The sequence below is a fragment of the Grus americana genome, chromosome 12 (genome assembly GCF_028858705.1).
Source record: "Grus americana isolate bGruAme1 chromosome 12, bGruAme1.mat, whole genome shotgun sequence".
In the NCBI taxonomy this organism is placed as follows: domain Eukaryota; kingdom Metazoa; phylum Chordata; class Aves; order Gruiformes; family Gruidae; genus Grus; species Grus americana.
In genome coordinates this window covers 21,951,912-21,973,004 of record NC_072863.1, presented here as the reverse complement: position 1 = coordinate 21,973,004, position 21,093 = coordinate 21,951,912, and the positions used below count along the sequence as shown (strand labels likewise).

At 45.4% G+C, this 21,093-nt stretch overlaps 1 protein-coding gene and 1 long non-coding RNA gene across 14 annotated transcripts in view; one reads left to right on the top strand and one right to left on the bottom strand.

The window, feature by feature from the left end:
- The window catches only part of LOC129211696 (uncharacterized), a 281,089-nt gene that overhangs the window by 87,589 nt on the left and 172,407 nt on the right, over window positions 1-21,093 (bottom strand). For all 10 annotated transcript variants that reach the window (XR_008578925.1, XR_008578931.1, XR_008578922.1 and 7 more), the window contains exon 4: window positions 20,246-20,343. This is a non-coding gene — a long non-coding RNA (uncharacterized LOC129211696). The remainder of the gene's footprint in view (window positions 1-20,245; window positions 20,344-21,093) is intronic.
- LOC129211691 (vascular endothelial growth factor receptor kdr-like) overlaps window positions 1-21,093 on the top strand; it is a 135,483-nt gene that overhangs the window by 2,242 nt on the left and 112,148 nt on the right. The gene's annotated exons all lie outside the window — the stretch shown is intronic.

Here is a 21,093-nt window from a genome sequence, read left to right as displayed (position 1 = left end):
AGCGGAGTGCCATTGTTACTGAGGAGGTGGGTGAAAAGCTACCCACATTTCAGGGCTGACGTGGGTCTGTCCTTACTAGGTTACTTTCCTAACAATTTTGGAATTTGGTCCAGACTCGTTTTGCCATCAGTGCCGGGCGCAGAGAGGGCAGAGGGAAGGCAGTGCCTGCATCCCGCGAGAAGGGCAGGCAGGCACATCGCTAACTGTCCCTGTAGGCAAAGGCTGACGATGGATTTGCAAGCAGCATTATAGATGTCAGACCTTTGTCCATCATTAGGAAAAGATAATATGTTAGCGGTCTCTGTGTGCCCTAATTAGGCTGGGAGCCAGACTGAAACGGGGCCAGGAGGTCGGAGGATTCTGGATAGCACTGATGTTATTCAGGTATTAGCTCCTCAGCCACCCTTCCCTCAAAGTTCATCTCCAGCAACGAACTCGGTGAAACTTCGTTTCACCTCCCAAGGCACAAGAGGCGTCGATCCATTCTGCAGGCTGTAGGTTAAACCTTCTCCGGCATCCTTGTGATCAAAATTAGGCAGAGTTGCGCTGAAGAGGCTGACTCTGACTCAAATCCAAACAATTCCACCTGCAATGCAGATAGAAGATTTCACAACTGTGAAGGACGGTCAGTACCTGCGGTGCAGCTGCGCGGCCGGGGGATGCCTCCCCGGCCAGGACTCCCCGGGTGCCCAAGTGAGAGGAAACTCGCTCAGCTCATAGCGAACCTCAGCAAAGGAGCAGAAGTGAACCGTAGCCGTGTAGTTCATCCGGATCAACAGATGGTCTCCTCTAGAGAACTCCTAACGTGCTGGGCGCTCGCAGTCCTTGTGGGTGTTTAGCAAAGGGAACAGACCGTGCAAATGTCCTCCTGATAATTTCCTGCCTTATTATAAAACACAGCTTCAAAATATCAAATGCATCTCTAAATTTCCTAAGACAGTTCTACAGATATCATTAAATTTCCGCTTTCTTTTTGCTTATTACAAAGCTTATGTTCAACTCCTTAGAGCACTAGTTAGGGTCTTTCTGCTCAAAACTTTTGATGCAGTAATTATTGTGCAGATGCCAACGGCTGGCACATGTATGGAGTGGGTATGGAGTGGGTTGGTTAAAAAGCAGCCCTTTAAAAAACAATCTGCAAAGAATTTTTGTCACTAGCAACACCTTATATTGCATGAAAAATTTACTGCCTTTTACCCCCTGACATTATCATCAAAAGGTTTTTAATATATGAGCAATCTAAATAACTTTTTCAGGTATTGGAATAAACTGAGTAATTTCAATGATTTCTACAAACTAACAAGATTCAAGAATAAAAATTAGGTCCTGCCTGATCCCTTTGAAATTAAAGCAAGTTTGAAATTGAAAATGTCTTTGTTTCATTATGCAACCTCTTCTACAAATAGAATATACTAGGATGGGCAATTTAGCTTGCTAACGTATACATTTCAAATATACCACGTATCAGTAGCTAAGGCAGAAGCTTCGGGAGCTCCGACTCCTCCTGGTTTGCTGACTGGGATGCTCCCGGCGTAGAGCCGGGAAGACTGCGGGCTCCATGGTGCGGTGGCAAAGTCAGAGGCATTAAGGGAATGCTTTTGCCTTTCTCTGAGGCAATCAGTGCTGGAGAGTTGAGGATTGGATAGCTGACAATACGGGCTGTTGATCGGTTCTAGTAAACCAAAAATGTGTCTCTTAATTGGTGTTATTCCTAAACATTTGCTTTACTGTGGGAAAATGTGATAAAAAGCAGAGAAGGCTTTTTTTAAGATTGTGATATACGAGCCTCCTGGCTGAAGCTGCCACATGTAAAACCAACTGGAAATCTCTTTACATTAATTCATCGATTTAAAGCAAGGAAAAAAATGTGAAGTATTTCTGAATACTCCCTGAACTTCTAAAAACCAGCATTGTACCCAAAAGAATAGTGAGAATACAAACCAGACTGTTTGTTGAAGGTTTCTGTTATAAGAATTTACTATACGCTCTTTAACAATTTTAAAAAATATTTATCTGCACACATTTCCCCAGCGGTCTGCTAATACGTATCAACCTCAATAAGAGCAACGAGGTGCATTTGAGTTATCTCCGTCCTTTCATACCTTCTCTGAATTGTTCATTTTATGACGAAGTATTTGTACCAAGCTTAATCTACTTCGGTTTGAAGTAACGTATCAAGTTGGGCTGATTATACAATATTTATGTTGCTAGTGGGTTTATGCACAAGGGCAAAAGGTTTCCAACCACCACAGGAGGTTTCTTAGGTACAGACAGCGGTGGGTGATCTATGTTTTTCCTAAGTCTGCCTTCCAAATTGCCAGCACAGTTTGAAGGCGGGTGAAAATCTGCCCTATGCTGTACACGTTCAGAGATGAAACTCCTCTTTTGCTTCCAAAGACATTTGCAAAGTATATGCAGCGAGGGTCACTTCAGCATCAGCAAAGGACAGGATGAACAGAGAAGCCGCTTTCAGTTTACATTGCAAAACAGTTTTGGGGGCAGCAACAGCAACCTGCATTTTTTAAAACTACACAGGAAATTTCCAGGAGGCAGCGTTTGACTTTCAAAGTGAGCACGAGAAGGACACTGAAGCTCAGCCCGACTGAAGTTCTCATGCTGAGTTTGATATTTCCTCTCATCAGCCTTGCTCCAGCTTTCTTTTTTTCTCTAAACCAGCCTGATGTCACTGGAATGGGAATTACAAGTGGAAGTAATTAAAAGATATTTGGAATATCTAAACAACAGCTAGGAACAAAATAGATCTGTCCCTAGTGTTTTCCTTCAGAAACCAGCTGAGATGACTGACAGGACACGCAGGCTTCTGAGTGCAGATCAAGACATTTCTGTTCCTCCAGTGCTCACCTTTGGACAGAGCATCTAACTGTACTCAGTCACAACGACCAAAAAAAAAGGCTAAATAAGCGGGGCGTAAAATGTGCGTAATAGAGAACTGATCTCCTCACCGAGTTAGGTACTTCTTTCATTTTTCTTTTTAAGGCCACAGAGAAAATACTGGAAGCTGCCAAATTCAACCAGCCAAGGTTATTCTCTGGAAATGGCATTTAATGTAAGTGCATGCTTGAAGCTTGCCCCAGGGAGCAGAACTGCAGCAGCAGAGAGCTTGCAGTCATCAGAAGCAAGGCAAGATTAGAGCAGATCATGTTTTCTGTATGAGGTGTGATCTTAGAGACTTGTCCAGGAGCTGCTTCCCCAAGTGGGAAGGAGGAAGGTTCAGAGAAGGTAGCGAGTCTGATCTCATGGGTCTGTGATGAGCAGAACTGATCGCTGCCCATTTTGTGCAAATTCCTCGCTGAACACACTTGCGTGGGGACCCCCGGCTCACCTCAAACCAGGTATCAACATAAATTCAGAACGGAACTAGGCAAATCTTGTGACTGCTTTTACAAGCTGATCGTATCTCCTGCGTTCGCCAATAACTAGAATATAAACCAGGAAGGAATCTCTTAAGTCCAGTCCCCGCTTCACAGAGCTGAATCTGCTGTGATGGTGCTTTTCTTTGCCGTGGCTGAGACAGGGCTTGCAGCCCACGCAGCCCTCGCCGGCGTTACGCTGTACGTGGTGTACACCAAGCGACTGTCTCAGCTCTGTGCTTTCAAAGGCTTTGGAAATGTAAGCAGTGAATTCACATACTGAGGGCAGCTGAGCTACTGCCCTCTGCAAACGTGGTTAACTTTGGTATCAGGCTGTTCCTAACAGTGGGATACAGCCATGCACTCTGAGGGACAGTGAGGAAGACTGTGAACTGTTGCATGACGGATAGTGAGCAGGTCTGTGGACTGCTTTATGAGGCAGTCCAATACTCAGTCTCCAAGTCCTTGGATTAGTCTGTCTTTACAGCACATACTTTTTGTCCCCACTACATCCTACATCCCTCGCCTGCTCTCCCCCCCTTTCCTGGATGTCTCCTAAACTCCCCTCAGGGCTCAAGATTCCTTGAATTTTTACATCAGAAAAAGCCAAGAGGAATTTCTCAGCCCTTCCACAACAGGGGTCTGCACAGTCTCTCTTCCCTGTACCAAAATCAATTTTGCCTTTAAAATTGTGCCTGGTGCAGAGATTTTGGCAAGCCAAAGTGGGATTGCCTGAGATCTGCAGCTGAATCTCTTGTTTTCTGTAAGCAGATGCACTCACTGTTCCTGCTGTAGGGAATTTTACAAAAAGCAATTTTTGCAAGCCTTCCCCCCCCAGTATCTAGAGACGCAGGAGGAGTCGCAGCTAGTGCGTGGTGTGTGTGTAAGCAGCATTCAGGGCTTTCGTTGTGGCTCTAAGCAGTGAAGTTTTTAGCACTGAGGAATCCTTGACATTACTGAGCAAGAAGGAAAGAACCTCCCCTAACCCTTCGAATGGTGAAGGGCTGAACCAGCCGGTTTTCCTTTGTGCCCTGCAGGGAATGGCAAAAGCATCTGGTCCTCAAGATTTCAAAATTCAGCCAAAAACTGAACTCAGGCCCAGAATGTAAAGGAAATATAGGGACCAGCCTTCTATTTTCAGATCACTTGCCTTTGTCTTCTGCATTTCCACATAGGTTTCCTTAGATCTTCCTGTGTTTTTCTGAACTGTGGGAACGTGATTGCCAAGGAAGTAGAGAGGGGAGTTTTCAGCCTTGCTGGGATTGTTCTTGATTCGAGGGTCAAGGAAGCTTGACCTAGTCATTACCTGTGCCATTTTTTACAAAATCGCCATGAGTCTAAAACACCTCAGCCGAAACGTTTGCTTCCTTAGAGCCTGCAGCTCAGGAATTGCACACCTTGAATTCTTCCTTACAGATACACTGAGGTCAGTTTGCAGGAAAAGCGCCGACCACCATGGGGCTACTTTGCCTGTTCCTCTATAGCTGGGAATAAAATGGGACTGTGCGTAGGGATACTCCACACAAATACACAGAAGCAGCTATTCTGTCAGGCATTCCTCCTGTTTGCCATTAACTCATATCTCATCAACTGAAATCAGTGCTGAATACAATAATTCAGGAGTCAAAGGAATTTCCTCCCTGTCCCTAGAAGCCTGCGGTGGGTGGTGTGAGCGTGGGGCCTCCCAGAGTCCCAGTTCTCATCCTCGGATTCCCTCGCAGCTACCGAGAAGGGCTCGCGTTGGCCCTTTGTAGCCACGGGGATCATCCCTGAAAGCTGATACCGAGCCTGGACTTCCCCAGTTTTGGGCTGGGTTGTGCAGGGGTCCGTGTTTCAGACCTTTAATGTGCAGATGCCTATTACAGTGCGTCCTCCAGGAGTTATAAAACGTGTTTTTCCCCTCTGCTTCTTCACTTGTTCTTCCAGCTGCCTGAAGCCGCCTCCCCGAGGGGCCGTAACACATGCCCACACAGTAGCATTTGGAAACCCTTCTTGTGGGCAATCCTAATTACAATACGCCTTCATATACAGGAAATGGCTGTTGGAAGAGATTGCCCAGAACCCTTAACAGGAAGACGCGTGCAACTGTGTTTGAAAGGAGGGAAGTAAAGCACTGTGGATTATCAGTTGCAAACCTCAAGGTCTCTGTCTTTCCTTGCAGAAAAATAACTCCCACAGGTGCCGTGCTGTCCAGTGCTGGGTCTCTAGGTACATCCCCCACCTCCACTTAGGGAAGGGTACCCCCTCCATCCGCTGCCGCTTCGCTTCTGAATTAATACCATCATTGCTAATTTGCAAAGATAAGGGCAAGGACTTCATGAGCATCCACTACTTAAAAGCACAGGTACTACTTTGCTCCTTAACCCATGAGGAATATCAGAAGAAATAGCAACGCAGCGCCCAGGGGTGGGGAGAAATGCTTTTCCCAGACCTCCTTCTGGATGTATAGGAGGCAAGGAAGTTGTGTTAGCTCTTGCTGCATGACACAGCAGGACGGAGCTAAACAGCAAATTTGGCTAGTTAAAAGGGTTTTGTACTGTTACAATTAAAGGATGATTCAAGTGAATGTAAACAATGATGTCACCCTGAGAACCTTTTAAACACAATTTAAGCTATTACATGGTGTGAAGCAGAGAGAATCGGCTGACCTTTTGGCCTGCCACATTTTTTTCTCTACAAATGGATGATGTCTGGATTATTTTCATTTCATGTTCATGCACTTGGGACAAGCTTTCCTCTCAGTTACACAGGTTTAAAGCTGTAGCTTGGCTGAAGACAACAGCCTGTCTTCAAATTTTCCTTTGTGTGACTGAGAAGATTTATTTTATTATGGTCATTTATACATTTCGTGGTACAATCTGAGCGAGCAAAGAACTGACTGAAAGCTGCTCTCTCACTGCATGCTTGATAAAGGTAGAGATTTTACTGATCTTGCTGGAAAATCCTGATTTGTTTTGGAAGTGAAAATTCCCTGTGAGAAAGCTAAGTAACCTGCTTACTTTCCTATGATGGAGGAAAGCCGGTGTGTAGCCCCTGCACCAAGACTGCAGCAACGTCCGGTTGTGCGAGGCAGCACAACAACCCCTACTGCTACTCCCGACCGCTCCAGTGTACGCTCTCCCTTCACATTTATTTTGGCTTTAAAGATCTCATTCTGCTAAGCCTCCTGGAGGCTCTCATGCTTAAACCAACTTTCCTTCAGTCTTGGCAAATTTTCTGTTGAGTAAGGACAGAGTAACTGCTAAGGCAAGCGAACAGGGTTTGGCCCGATAGGAATTACCAGAGAGAGTAATTAATCCCCAGAATCCTATGTCAGCATGAACCGAGCGGAGCATGCAATGGGGAGGGATTCCCTGGGGCAGAGCCTCCTCTGGCTGTGATCTCAGCGCAGTTGGCCCATCTCACTTTGAAAGAGCCGTGTGTTTCTCACAGCTCATCATCCCACTCAGTGATGACTTTTCCAAATACAATGATACTGTGGGTCTCTGGGAAAGTAAGGCTCAGTTGTTACCATGAAGCCGCTAATGATCCCGTTAACAGTTTTATTACTTAATCCACTGATACACCAGGTTCTGACTTAGTCCAGAAAGGAGATAAACCAAGACTTCAGTGTGATGTATTTATAGGGTTGGAATTGTTCTGGGGTTTCTAGGCTGTGCTCACATTTGGACTGTGTTCTCCAAGTCAAATAAACTTGGGTAGCTTCATTCTCTGGGTCAGTTTGGGCAATATCACCCTGCCCTAATGAAGGAGAAGTGCGGGTCAAAACAAAAGACCCGGGGTGGCACGACTTGACTCCTGGGATGAAGGAAGAACTGTCTGGGCAAGGTGAATTCAGGAAGACGGCAGGGTATGCCAAAGGTTCCCCCCATCTAGCTCCCGCCAGTATTGTAGACTGCAATCTCCAGCAGGAAATTTTGTCATTACGTTTGAAGGAAGATGTATACAAGGCTGATTTCTTCTTCTTAGTATTATAGAGACATGGGATTATTCTGATCTATAGACTTTGCAAACAGAAAGACAGGTACAGTTGGTTGTTTCCATGCTACGGCTTCTATCAGAAGAGCATTATCAGACTAGAAAGGGGAGCTGGAAAGACGCCCAAAAGAAATTTGGGGTTTCACAGTATATTAATTGGACTGTGATCTTTATATCAAGGATAAAAATATTTCTTATAAATTAGCCATGTACTTTGCCTTTTTTATTGTTGTCTACTTTGCATTTGAAATGTAGTGTTCAAACCTACATAATTTGATAGATCATGATGTAGTGTGCCTTCTTCTGGTTACTGAAGTTGATCTGTATAGAATTTTGTGCATAACTATGGTTGTTAGATTATTATTCATAATGAATTACTAATCTTCTTTTCCTAATGTACTATCCAGCACATCAGAGCTGATAGACAATATCATCTAGGGCAGGCATCCACAAACAGGCACTACAACATCCCACAAGTCTACAAGCGCAGACTAAGGCTCCCAAGAGAGAGGCTCTCCTTTTTCCGTCCCACGAATATGTGCACGATTTGTTTTAACATTCTTCATGGCAGTATCTTCAGCTTTCTGGAGAGTTTCTGGCAGAAGGACAAAAGAAGAGGAAAGGAGACAGTTTTGTCTGGGTATAAATCTCAGTCTTCATTTGCCAAACCTGTCCTGCACTTCTGAGAAAATCAGGGCAGTAAAGCTGAAAATTCAGCGCTCAAAGTGGGATTAGTGGAAAAGCTAAAACTGAGCTAGTTTTGATTTCCATGGAGTAGGGTTTGCATAGCTGCTGTTCAAGGCCATTTGCTCTTCCACTGTACAATATCACAGAATCACTGCACTTTAAAACTTTAATGTAGACTTTTAAATACTACATGGAGTTGTGGTCTGGCATTGATAAATGCAACTTTGACATTCTGCCTTTCTGTCTACCTATGCCTGGGACGTCCCTCAGTCTGGCCACTTGACCTAAAAATTTTCATCTCAACATCTTCCTGATGTAATGGAAATTTTTATATAAAAATCTTGTTTTCAAGATAGTTTACTTTAAAAAGACAATGTCTTTCAGAAACAGGCAGCTATTGCTTGGGAAAACAGGAATAATCATTGCATGAGAAATGACGGAGTAGAATCAGTTTGGCCAGAAATGTGAGACACAAAGCTGACAGCAGGAATCTCTTACCAGCATAAATGAGATCCATTTATAAACACAACTGGTCTGCAAGTGCCCTGGGTAGCTGGCAGTGCCTGTGCAGTACTGCAGAATGTCCTTTAGGGGCTGGTTTGCTGCATTAAAAAATCCACTAAAGGTTTTCTCCTTGTGCAGAGGGGATAGAGGGATGTGCATTCAGATAGCAACGGTGCTGCCTCTGCCCATTCTCCTCAGGTGGCTGCTTCTTTTTTCCTGGGTCACACCGAGTGCGACCACACTTTGGTAAGGTGGAAATCACCTTATAGATGAACTAGCCCTTTTCCTGAATAAAAGGCCAAGTGTAATCTTTCATCCAGAGTCTAGTGTTGACAATCTGGATGGGGGAAATACTGAAGGCTTTATTCTCTGACTCTGGGATTGCTATTACAGGTTCTGGACATTTCTGATACAGCGGTTAAACTCTTTCTATGCATTTCTTTTGCATCCTTGGAGCAGCAATGATAGTTAATATTGACATCATTAAAGCCATCACCCCTATGGTTCAGGATAAACACTCCACCTTGATGAATCAGGTAGCTGATGCTTTGCAAAGCCATTGTTTTGGGCAGCTGGTTCTTTAATTCCCAGGGTGACTGATAAATCTGGTCTTGTCCGGTGTCATCACACACAGTCTCCTTAAATATAGAGCTAGGCTAACCAGACTTAAAAAGAGACAGTAAAAGGGTTAAAGAGCATCATTAGGAGGGCCCAGAACAGCCTCATTCTTTTAGTCATCTTTCCTGTTTTAAAATCTTTCTGCTTATCTCGGTTCTGGTCTTGACATCTGCTGGTAGTGAAAGCAAAGCAGCGACACTCGGGCGTGGTGGGATGTGAGGAGGGTATCTCGTACGCTGATCTCCTTGCAGTGTATATACGATAAAGGAATTGAGAGGAATTCTCAGCATACGCAGGGCAAAGGTCTCTCTCTCGTGCTCTTTCATTTAATGGTCGAAGTGATGTCCTTTAGCGGGTATTGTACTGGTAGCCTTTGAAAGGCTGGCTTTTTGTTTTGATTCTATATTGTTCTAAGTTAAATAGTAGGAAAAGAGAAATCTCTGCCACCATAACATTCTCTTATAGGTCTATTCATTATAGATCCCGAGAGGAAACGGAAAGTTCCCCTGGACAATGGCCTGATATACAAACGAGCATACATTAACTTTCTGTGGCCGTATAGTTCATTTGGGTTGCATTTCCTTTACATTCTTAGGAACATGGATTCAGGCATAATTTGGTTTGATGTCTTCCTCTGCCCTGAACTCCCCTCTTGTTAGACACACTGCACGTCAAGCAGCCTCCGCAGCAGAGGCCTGAAGTGGAAGTGCTTCAGGCGGAGGCGGTGGTGCATTGAGGGACGCTTTTGGAGTGAGTGAGAGGGCCAGGAGCAGAATGGACCGGGCCAGGTCTGCGGGATTTCGGGTGAGGGATGCTGGGGTGGCTGCTGGCCAGATGCCATGCTCCAAGCCAACAAGGATGCCAGGTGGGTTGGACATCAGCCACGATGTTTAAGTAACTCAACTTTGGTCCTCTGTCCTTTGCAAACACCTTGGGGGAGCTCACTTGGGGAACATCTGCAATGGCTTTGGCAGCACCAACTCCAGAACAGGGGCTGCAGCAGGGTATGGTACAGCAACACCCAGCATCTCTGGATGGGAAATGACTGATGCAATTACAGCAGTGCTCACTGCACTAATTAGCACGGACACTTTGCTCAGGACCACAGCTCAGCTGCTGCCTGAACTGCTCTCCTCAGTTTGTAGGTACTCATTCAGACCTCTAGCACTTGGGGCACTTTGGCATTGCATTCCTCTCTGCAGCACAAGTATGTTTTCTGCTTTTGTGCCTCGCTCTTCTTCTGTAAATCAGGAAGATTAGCACTTCCCTTCCTCCCTGGAGGGATGGGGCGATAAATGTTTTGAAGAGAAAAAGCAGCTCAGGAACTGCAGTAGATTTCCTTCACTTCCACCACCAGAGAAAAAGCCAGTTGAAGCTACAGAGATATTGAGACATTTAGGGTTGTAAGGATTAGGGCTGGGATACCATGATAGGCTTGGCCTGAACGGTCAGAAATGACTCTCTCCCCCGTCCTCCAGACAGACTCCTATAGAACTTGGGTTTGGCTGTTGCTCTTTTGCACTGACATGTCGTGCTCTCACTTACTTTGCATGGGAACAGAGCCAGGCAGATGAAAAAGATTAGAGACGAGATCAGTCATTGTTACCCTGCCTTCTGTAAACAGCTTCGTACAGTCTGACAAGCGTGACGACTGCTTCTGAAATGCTGCCTGTCCCATCCAAAGGTGTGTCTAACCCACCACTCCCTGCTGATGCTGCTTGCAGAGCCTGCTTGCACGTCCTGGGTACCACCAGGTGTGCGGCAGTGATGCACAGGGCTTCCAAGGCTACAGTTTTTCTGGAATTTCTTTTAACGCGGTGCCTCCCTCGGCCGCTTGGGCCACACATATGCAGTAGGTTGCTAGTTTCCTTGGAGGAATAATGACGGACAAACATACACGCACATGCATAGGTGCAACTGTATTCCAAAAAGCCTCTTGGTTTTCATTCTGAGTGTGTCTTCTGGCACAGGGAAATTTGCAAAGCTAATTTTCAGCTCCCATCTAATGGATTCCCCTGCTGAGTGTCTGTTACAGTTAAAGGATTCCAGATTGAGAGATTGTTCTCTTCTCCCCTGTGCACATCTATGTTGGAGGTACTTCTTGGAGAGCTGGTTAATGAGCCTGGAGTGCGACTGAGTGTTTGTGCTGACGTTCACACCCTTATAGCCCGTTTGTTTTCTCACTGGTCTCACCCCAGTAGAAATAAGGTGATTATAGGTATCAGTCTGTGCAAGGGAATATTGGATTTATCACAGCTGAGAAGCAAAAGAAGAAATCCGCTTCGCTAAGGAGCTCGCTTGTCTGGAAGTTGCGCGCTTTTTGGGAGGAGGAAAGAGCTGCAGTTGAGCAGCACACAGCAAGGGTTCAGAATACACTGCGGTGCTCCGTTCCCTCCTTGCCCCTGTGCTTGCCCCTGCGCTGGCCACCCCCAGAGGAGAGGGCACTGCCATCCACACCAGATATTCACTCGTGCTAGCTCCCTCCAGCTCCTGTAGAAAGCAAAGGGAGCCTTTCCTTAGGTGATCCTGCAGATCAGCACAGAACTTGGAGCAAATTTACTTGAGCTCTAACTCCTGCCGTGCTGCAGGCTTCCTGTATGACCTTAAGCGAGATACTTATCTTATCGTCTTCAGTTCCCAGCAGTATATAATAGCAATTACTTACCAACCTCACAAACATGTTGCAAGGTTGACTCCCTTTGTAAGCCATTTTGTGACTAATCCTAGAAATGCAGACTACTGTGGTGGTGGTGGTGGTTGTTGTTGTTGTTGTTGTTATTATTATTATTATTATTATCACCATCATCATCATCACCATTTTGGCACTGGCCTTTCCCATTTTGGCACTGGCCTTTCCCATTTTGGCACTGGCCTTTCTCAGCCATGGAAGTTTTGCTATGACATCTGTGTCTACCCAAACTTACAGCTAAGGATAAGCATCAGCTTCCACAAAAGAATTTTGGATCTTCACCCCCAAAGGCCCTTAGGGGGTGGGCATGGCCACGCAGAAAACAAAAGATGAATGGCACACACAAATACAAACGAGACAACCCATTTCATGCATCTTGTCTTCTCATACCTGGATACCAAACCTCTAATGCTTATTTTAATATTTGTTAAGATTTTGTTTTGAGGAAAGGTGGGAAGAAGGACAAAAAGAGACATTGTTCCTCCTTGGAAAGTGTTTTGGTTTTCCCAAGCACATCTTGAAGTATTTAAGTACACACTCCTGTCTCCAGCAGGTACAAAGACATCTCTGCTGGGGCATCTTGGTAGGAAAGAAGCCAAGAGGACCAAAGGAGCCCAGGCGGGGTCAGTGTGGGACCTGGGCACTGGGTTGGGTTAGAATTAGGGTCAGGGTTGGGTTAGGATTTGGGTCAGGGTTGGGTTAGGATCGGGGTTAGGAGAGAGAAGCGCACAGTCTGAGTGTGAGTGGGGTTGCGAAGGCGCTGCCAAAGGAAGAGGGAGCTGCAAGTCTCTGGGAATGAAGTGAGCAGGAGGCAGCGGAGACAGAAGCCTCCAGTGCAGAAAGGTGCCCCAGGAACCAAAGTGCCTGACTGAAGCTCTGTGTGGTGGTTTCTGGAGGGTGAGCGAGATATCAAGGTGTGCTGGCCATGCCTAGCTGGTGAGGGAGAAGTCTGCCCCACGGAATGACCGTCACAGACACCTCTCATGCCGAAAGACCAGGGACCGGATGGGTTTATGGACGATGGTTGTCACGAATTCCTCACATAGCCTGGAACAAAGTATGTTTGTGAAGCCAGCCAGAAAGGCTACTGAACACTTAGCACTCATTCAGCCACTGCTCTGGATATATGTGGCTCTTTTCACATGTAGTTAAACCATCTAAAAAAGATCAAATTATTGACGCGGTAGAAAGTTGATCTTTACCTCCAGGCTAAGCTAGAATTACAATTGCTTAATCTCTTACGGAGGGGTTTCTCTCACTTAAAAGGGAAGAGCATAGATGAGTTTTCACTGGAATATGCCATCCTGGCATTTTAATCAAGATGAAAATATATAGGTAAAACAAAATACCGGGGCATTATCAGTTTTCATGGCTATTATTCTATTTGTCAGCTGGGGCAATCCATTTGCTGTGTGAACTGCAGTGCTAAGGGTACGGTATCTTTGTGCTGAAAAGCAACATATTCTCAAGCATGTTGTCTTTGGCATGGCCAATATTTTATCTGCCAGAGCCAACGTTAATGAAAAATTCCTGAAAAATTCCACATTTCAATACAGCAACACTCTGATGGGAATAACAATCTCTTCTGACCTTGTTCTAAAGCAGATATTGGGCAGGGTACAAAATAGGGAGGCATTCCTGAACCCCCCTCCCCAGGACTTTGGGTACTTTGTGCTAAGTTTGTGATGCTTGCCTGCCTTTTTAAGTGATATCAACACTGTCAGGTTGTGTACTCCCCATAGTACCTGCATCCAAAATCAGCATTTCTTGGAACAGACATGCATGCAGTGAGAAACACTGGGCTGGTGAAACTAAGAACTGCCTCCTAGTTTTGTTGCAAAGCAGTCTCATCTCTTTGAAACAGCCAGAGTGATGCGGCAACTTTATAATGAGAACATGTCTGTATAGAAGTGGGTTTCCCCTTCTGGGACAATGCCGGTGAAGTCATGAGTCTTTTTGACATGGGGGGCAGGAATATTTGTGATCCATTACAGTCAGCGTTAGCCTAGATGATTTGTAGTATATGGGCTCATCTCCTCGTTGCATCGGACAGTCTGGAAAACTAAGGTCAAGCAAATAAAGCTGTGAAATAAAAGCCCAGTCATGAGTAAGGTGGTCTTAAATCACTGTCACTGACTGCAAAGTGACAGTGTGGGGAAATGGAAGGGACTAGTTTACTTTGATTTGCGTGAACTGAATTCACACAGCTAGTCATTTCCCTCAGGAGTTCAGAGTATCACGTACGTTTGTTGTAAGCAGGATAGCACTAGAGGTGAACTGGCATATGGGCTGTGCCACAGTGAAATCGCTGACTTGAACGAGAGAAGAGCCACCCTGAATTTCCACTTCAGTGCCTTCACTCGAGCCTTGCACAGCCAGACCATCCTTCCTGCTCTGAAATGTTCTTGTCAAGGCAGTCCCTAGGATGGGGGCAGGACAGGCAAGCCAGAGCTCTGGGAATTGTGGAAGATCCCAACATGGGAAAGAGAGACCATTCTCAGGAGACCTTGCAACAAAGCTCAGAGAGGCGTGCTGGGTTTATTCACGTAGTGTAGGTCACTCCGTAAGTGGAGAAATAAGTGAGTTTGTCAACAAGCAAGGAAACCCCATGTATACAGCCTTCCACATGCTGTCCTACAACCGTGTTATATGCACACTTTGTGGACCAAAACACAGAGGGCAAAGGAAATCAACACTTACAACTAGCAGGCATCCAAAGGCAGCGTATTACACGCACATGCACACCTGACAAAAGGCAGGGCAAGCAGTGTAATTTATTCCCTGCCTGTTGCCAGAGCCCACGATAGCATCTACCATCAACAACTGTGTCATGCCCTAGAGACAGGAGAAAGCCTGACAGTACACAGATAAGAGCAGGTGCTAATTTCATGCTGTGGTCCAGCACATAGACACGACGCTCTGTAAATGCTCTGGTTTCGGTCCCTGGAAGGTCCTCTCTTGCCAAATTCTCCCCTCCTTTGGAGACTTTTTAAATGGCAGTTGCTCAGTCGGCAGTAAGAGCACACCGCATTCCTCCTGTGTAGACAAGATCTTTGATGTGCTGATGCTCTGAGCTGCTACCTTTATTTCAGTTTTAAAGGGGATGCAAAGGGAGGGACAGGTTTTTGCCAAGCACAGACTTTCCTAAATATTTATCTCTGCTAAAAACAGTTTAGTTTCTGGATTTAGCCCAGGGTTGATTCTAATGAGAGACATCAAACACAATATACATGAATCAGGGACAGCACATCTGGCATTGCCTGTGTGCTGTAGGAATATAAATAAAAGAGCCAGTAAACTCCAGCTGGTGAGTTATTTGTGCTGCAACAAGGCTGTCAGCTTTCTAATGTCACCACCCAGTGAGAAGAGGGTGCCATGAATCACTTGGGGCTGCTCTGTGGTCCCCCGTTGGCATGTGTCTTTCGTTTTGCATGGGAGGACTCAAAAGCGAAGGATCATAAACACTTTTTTGAAAATGATTTGCAAGAGTGCCGAAAAGAGCGGCATGCCAAGCAAGCAGCGCTGCCAATATTTAGAACACGATGATATTTTATTTTTGGAAGTATCTGACACAAACGTTCTTTTCCTGGAAAGATTCCTTCTCCTGCCTGCCTTCCCCGCCTCCCTCAGACTGCTGGTGCCAATATTTCTGTTGCAACTTCCTTACTCCCAGCCATTTCCTACTATAGATTTCCCTCCTCTCTCTCCTGGAGTTGATGGTCCGTGTTGCACCCTGCATTGTTCTGCCGGCCTGGAAGAAGGCAAATGTCAGCGCCTGATTCAGCTGCCTACGCAGAGGCACCCAGCGCTGCTCGGGATGTTGGCGGGTAACCCTGCGGGCTTCCAGCTCCGGCTGTGGAAGGGCACAGGCATCGCAGAGGTGCCCAGTATCTGCCAGCCCTGGGAGGGTGGCTCAGACAGAGACGTGAGCCCCTGGCCACCGCCTTTATGGTGTAAGCAGAACACATTACGGTGCTGCAAGGCCTGGCGGGTGCAGGAACGGCCCGAGCTCTGGACCCACACGCGTGGGGGCATTTAAGCACATGGTGCGTCTCGTTCCTTTCCATCCTCTCATCCAAGGGGAGCACTGCCCTCTGCATTGCTAGTGCCCATTAGTGCCTTTTACTCCATCGCTCTGCAAACTGAGAAGGTAACCGCGACCTTTAGTTGGGCAAAATTTGGCGTGGAAACATGAACAGAAGCTTTGGAGCTGAGGGTTAAAAAAATTGCAAAGCCCAAAGAGTAATTTTGATCACTTTAAACAAAATCATCATGCAGAGCAGTCATGGAGAGGGACTTATCACATTACTTCCCTGATTAGCCCAGGACACCCATTTTAGGTGCTGTTAAAACAGTGGAGGTCAAATTTACTATGGAGGGCAAAGACCAGTGATTCATTTTTCCTTATTCTTTACAGTCACTTTTCACCTTGAAGAACAAAAGGGCCTAAAGTCAGACGTTTGTTCTTGAGTCTTGCCAAAACCTTTTTTTTTTTTTTTTTTTTTTTAATAAACCATCATTAAAATCTGGGCCCATTGCCTTGACAAAAGAAAAGAATATATTTGTGTATACTTAAGAGACGGGAAAGAGACTGTGTGCCAGGGCTAGTCACAGATAAAGGAATTCCGGACATTATTCCTTGTGCTCCTAGGGGTTGTGACATGGGATTTCCTTTCAAAGTGGTAAATAGCCCTACAGTTGTTGTACGACAGGGTGGGGTGGTCGCTGGCTGCTTTAAAACGGGGAGAGATGAAAGCACGTTATGAGAAGAAAGACAGGCTGAATACATGCGCACAATGAACCCCTGCGAATGGGGCCGAGGGGTACAAATTCACCCCCACCCAAAGCACCAGCTCAAAGCTTTGCCCTCATAAGCTTCCCATGGTTTAGAGGTGCTACCAGCTGATCTCTGCTTTGGGAAGAACAGCTCACGTCACAGCAAAGTAGATTTAAAAGGGAGCCAAAATCTCGGGGCTTGTCAGCACCTTACGTGTTTCCCCTAGATCTGCGGGAGACAGATGGAACTTGTGGGGAAACAGGTTTATCTTGGGGTGACTCCTGATGTTTCCTGCCTTCTCTCAAAGCCAGACGGCCTCTCTAATGTCCAAGAGGTTGAACTGCTGCTTCCAGTGCAAGAGTCAGCGTGGATCTGCTGCAAAGCATCTTGTTCCACTAGTGAGTAAGACACCCAGGAAAGGCTAGAGAGATTGAAGTCATGGCTGCATTCAGTCCCTACTGCAACTCATTGGCTTAAGAGATTGTGTCACGAGGGTCTAAGTCCATACAGGACACATGGAAGATTCTAACCAACTTCAGAACTGGAGACTTCAAAGGAAAAATGACAAATTTTCCTTCTTTCTCTTTGACCCCTTCCTAACATCCCACATTTTTTTTGAAAACCAGGGAAAAGAGAAAGTTCCCTTGCTCAATGAAGGAATCAAATAACACATCTAAAATAACTGTATGGTTGGTCTAAGGAACAACAAAGACATCTAAATGAATCATACAGAGAGAATTACTCATACATACGCATTTTTGAACAGTAAGCAGGTCATGCTTAGCATCGCTAACTCACAGGCATGCCAGGCTGTACCGTCCACGTGGCTGCTCGTGTGTATTTGAGGAGATCCGGAGACGGTTGGTGCACAGCAGTACAACTGATCTGAATCAGGCCCTGGGATTGCACTCAAACATTAGCACTTCTGCTGCGTGGGTATGGGGCTGTATGGCACTCACCCATCAGGACAGTACCGTTATATTTGTACGAACTGGATCATGTTTTCTGAGCCCCGTAACAGACTATTGAATCACGGGTTTTTTGATATCCTGGTACAATCACACTGAATCTCTTAAGATGAACTATATTTTCATGGCCAAAAGCCAAACAAATAAAAGTCTTTGAAAGATAAACAAACAGAACCCTTTTAGAAGGCTTTTTTAAAAAGCTAAACAGATCTAATACTTGGTTTAGGGACTTGTAATTTTAAAACAGCTCAGATAAATTAAGAATACCAAAACTGATCTCCTGTCCTTCTTCCCAGTGGTGGTGTGAGCACATGAGAGTTTCTGTTTCCTCGCAGTGGAAACTGCCCCTTAGTTACGGTGCCATTGCCCAGCGTCACGATCTCTTTATCTTGGACTGCAAGGTGGAGTCAGCCCGGGCTCAGCGGAGCGTTCCCACTGGACAGATGTTCGTATCAACACAACAGCTCTTGTGAATGAGGTTTGCAGGATTGGTGCTTGACATGCTGCTCTTTCTACTCTCAAACAATGTTGTGGGGGTTTTTTTCTCCCAAAGCTGCTTACATCCTGTGACCTTGCACTAAAGCCCAAATGAAATGCCTCACAATTTTCCTAAATACTATCTTTATTCTTATGGCTCCTGTATGAACCACTGCTATGCAGTTAATGCTGTGCAGTTGTTTCTACCCTAAGACCTTTTAGCCAAGGGTTTACAATTTGGCATCTGAGGTCTCAGCCTGAAAATTCATCTTTGTTTTTGTACTCTCCCCAAGAGTCTGTTTTAAATTGATATAAACATTTCGATAGCTTAACTGTGCAACAAAATGGTCAGGCTCGCTTTCCAGCTGGAAAACAAGCGTGTTTCTTTGAGTCAAAGTATTGCCTGTCGTTGGCTAGACTAGCGGCTGGTCTCATCTTGGCTTGGTCAGGCAGATCCAGGCATCTGCGTAACCTTATGGCACATCCAGAAAAAAAATATTAAAACCACCTTTACTCGACTGTGCAATAATTGCTTTTTCAATGTATCTGTTCCTCTTGCTTACCCCTCTTGCCCTGATACATATCATGCACAAATACCACCATATTCAGCAAGAGACAACGCCAGGAATCTGTTGATTTTCTTCAGCATGTGGAGAAATCCCTCAGTAACATAGTTCACATCTGCCAGACCAGAATTCATATGCTGTACTAAAAATTTTACTGACTAATTGCGACAAGAGGGAACAGACCTCTGAAAGAAGCAAGTAAGGACCCCTGCAAGTGCCTGCTCTACCTTGATAAGCTGTTTGCTTATTCAGCAGTGTCTCAGATCTGGATTTCATTATTGGCATTAGTTCTCTGAAATCTTAGTGCAGCAAATCAAGGCTGTACGTGTGGATTCAGTATGGGAAAGAACCTTACTAATTGCCTGCGTGCATTTGCATTATTCTTTCATCTCCCACCTTGGTACTTTTCTCCTCCTGAATCCAAATGGTGACATTTTTCTTTCTTGGTGACATAAAGTTTTCACTCTGCTTTCATGATTCCCTTTGCTTTTAGTCATTTTCATACAGTGCTGTATTCCTTACCGGGGCTTCTGATACTCTGCAAGAGGTAGTAGGAGAGAGCTCCAAAACCAGGAGCTGCTTTCCTCAGTTAATTACTTTTAGAGTCACATGCGTTGATTTGGTTAACTGTCCAGCACAAGAACTAATTTTATTGTTCAAAGGGCAACTGCATGTTTCATCTGTCTTTAGGAACTGCAATAAACTTTTGGGCTGAAAAGGTGGGATTTTTAGGAAAAGAAAACCGTAGTATGCTTGTTTCTGCTCTGTTTGAAATCAATAGTAAAAAAGAACCAGTTAGGGGGTTTATGATAAAACAGCTTTTCATTAGAAAATTACACTGTGGCAAAATTCTGTGTTGAAAGTGGCTGGGTTAGCCACTTTTCCAGGAAAGGTTCTCCAGCCAGGATGGTGTTTCTGGTCACAACCCTATAATGCCATGACCTTGTCAATGAGAGGCATGCGTAGGATGCTGGAGACGCCACGTTCCTTGGTGGAATCAAGCCTCTGAATCTGTGTCTCCCACTACTGGGGGCTGCCCTAAATAACTCACTATTTTTAGATGAGTCTTTTTCTGTTGCTGCTTTTCATAATAAGAAAAACCTTTGAAGGATTTGTGTTTTATCCCTGTGCACAACAGGAATTAAAATAAATAAATAGATCTTAAATATTTAGGCATGAAGAGAGAAGAATTTCCTGCTCAGCTTTTGCTAAGCGGCGTAGGTGGCTTTAATGCAAACCGGGTCTGCTCCTGGGTACCTGGCAATGTTTTCTTTTCTGGGAAGTGACTGCATAAAGCACCTTTAAAAGCAGGATCCCACAAAGGAAATCTGCTGTTTCCAAGGTCACTGTCCAATCGTCTCCCCCGTGCCATAGTTTTTCTGGATGATGAACTGATCTGCTGCAACCTAACCAACCTGTTAGAGAAGGAACTGCTCTAGCTAAGGGGCTGCAGCAGCACGGAGGATACAGCCAGCACCAGGGCAGCGAGGCAAACAAATCCGTAAGTGTCCGATCTCCCCGCAAAGCCCCTCAAAGTAAACCCAAAAGTCAGGATCTGGCACTACAGCAACGAGCTTAGCTCTGGGCATCAGACCTGCTGTATCACCTACCTGCTGCCCCTCCTCTGGGCTCGCGGGAGGCTGCGTTCAGACGCCAGCAACTGCTTTTCCTCCCAACCTTCGCAGGTCAAGTGAGCTAATCTGGAAACCTGCGGGGGACAGAAGAAGGAACTTTTGTCAACAGGCAGCCATGCTATGTAGACTTGATAAATATGTGCAGTGCTAATTCGAAGCAGATTCCTGCTTTGCCACAAGCAGAATTCCTCCGAACCCTGCCATCAAAAACATTATGTCACAGCTGCCTAACAAACAGGGGAGAAGTTGGGGTCATGTCAGGGTAACAGTGCGGTGGAGGCTGTAAGGAAGTGATTGAAGCCCTGTTCCACGGCCTGATGGAGTTTGTCATTAAGAAGGATTTCACAAATGATTTGCAGCCAATTCCCTGGGTCCGATTGGTATTTTCCAGCTTAATCTTAACCAGTAAGGAAACCAGCCTCCAGACCTAGTTAGGCCAAACTACCCAGGGAGGTTGCAGGCGAGAGAGAACGGAACGTCTCCTGAGGCTGCGGAACTGTAACTGAAACTGGGATTGGTGGGATTGGTTTTTAAGGAGATCGTTAGGTTCTCTCTCCCCATCTCCAGCAAACAGCTTTTATCTTGTCTCCCAAAATAGCAACCTCCCACCCTTCAAAACAAACCAAAAAAAAAGAAAAAGAAAATGAAAACCTCTTGAGACAGGCACACAGACAAAGCCGACAGAAGTGGAACACAGAGCTGATCGAAAACAGATTCCAGCATCAAGTCCAAAGTTGGTTTCAGACCATTTCTTCTTAATGGGTAAACTTAAGAAACTGAGAAAACAAAGTACCCACCAAGCAGATTTTACTGACGCTATGCAC